Below are 1,625 nucleotides of genomic sequence, written 5' to 3'. Positions count from 1 at the left end.
TTCTTGGTCCAGAAAGAGTTATTGTTGACTCGTGTAATTTGGGAAGCTCTGGAGTTTACAGGTGCACACCACGCTCCTCTCTGCCTCCTCCCAGAATAACGATTCCTCCTGAGATACTGGCAGTTCTTGAGATCCTTGGATATCCCGGAATACAAATCAGTGTGTCTGGAAGTCTCTGGTGCTACCCTGGAACAGAAGGATTATGGGGAGAAAATTCAGAAATCCGAAGAGCAAAGAGACTTGGGACTTCTAGCCCAGGATTCTCTCAAGGTAAACTTACAGGTTGAGTCAGTAGTTCGGAAGGCAAATGCAACAATGGCATTTATTTTGACAGGACTTGAATATAAAAGCAGGGGTGTACTCCTGAGGATCTATAAGATTCCAGTCAGGCCACAATTGGAGTACAGTACACAATTTTGGGCCCCATATCTCAGGAAGGATGTACTGGCCCTGGAACATGTTCAGAGGAGGTTGATGTGAAAGGTCCCAGGTTTGAAAAGCTTAACATATGAAGAACATTTGAGGACTCTGGGTCTATACTCAATGGAGTTTAGAAGATAACAAGGGAACTAATTGAAACCTACAGCATACTGAACAGCTTAGACAGAGTGGATGTTGGGAAAATATTTCCATGGGTAGGAGAAACGAGGAGCCGAGGGCTCAGCCTTCAAGTGAAGGGAAGACCTTTTGGAACGGAGATAAGGAGAACTTCTTCAGACTGAGAGTGTTGTATCTATGGAATTCACTGCCCCAGAAGGCTGTGGAGGCCAGATCGTTGAATATATTTAAGCTGGGGATAACTAGGTTCTTGAGTATCAAGAGGATCAAAGGTTTTGGGGAGAATGGGGTTGAGAAACTTATCAGCCATGATTGAATGGTGGAGCAGACTCGATGGGCTGAATGGCATAATTTCTGCTCTTATAATCTTATAATATGCTGATGTGTGGAGGGGTGAGAATGGGGGGAAAGAGATAAAGAGGGGAACACAATTAAGGTGAAGCTGGATACAGATACATAGGAAATACAAGAATTGTACGATAAATTTCAGACCACATAGAAGCACTGGCATACAGAGGGATCTGGCCATATGGATCTCCAAAAGTGGCAATACAGACGGGTAACGTGATCAAGAAGGCACACAGCACGTTTGCCTTGAGTGTAAGAGTTGGCGAGTTATGTTACAGCTATTTATTCCAGTCACATTCAGAATATTGCGTGCAGTTCTGGTCCCCACACGACCAGAAGGACATGGATGCTCTGGGAAAGGGTATGGAGAAGGTTCACTAGGACATTTCCTGGTCTGGAGGTCTCATTTTGAGAATAGATGGGATAAACCTGGATTATTTTCACTGTAAAGATGGAGGCAGAGGGATGGCCTCAACGAAATGATGAGACACACAGATTGACTGGACGGGGGCGGCGTGATGGCTCAATCATTAGCACTGATGCCTCACAGCGCCATGGAAACTGGTTCGATTTCAGTCCCAGGTGACTGTGTGGAGTTTGCACACTCTCCCTGTGTCGATATGGGTTTCCTCCGGTTTCCTCTCACAATCCAAATGTGTAGGTTAGGGTGGAGTGGCATGCTAAATTTACCCCAATGCCCAGGGATTGGCAGGTTAAGT

This window comes from Chiloscyllium plagiosum, unplaced genomic scaffold (genome assembly GCF_004010195.1).
Source record: "Chiloscyllium plagiosum isolate BGI_BamShark_2017 unplaced genomic scaffold, ASM401019v2 scaf_89095, whole genome shotgun sequence".
NCBI classification, from domain to species: domain Eukaryota; kingdom Metazoa; phylum Chordata; class Chondrichthyes; order Orectolobiformes; family Hemiscylliidae; genus Chiloscyllium; species Chiloscyllium plagiosum.
The sequence above is the reverse complement of the archived record's forward strand: the minus strand, read 5'-3'. Positions refer to the sequence as shown.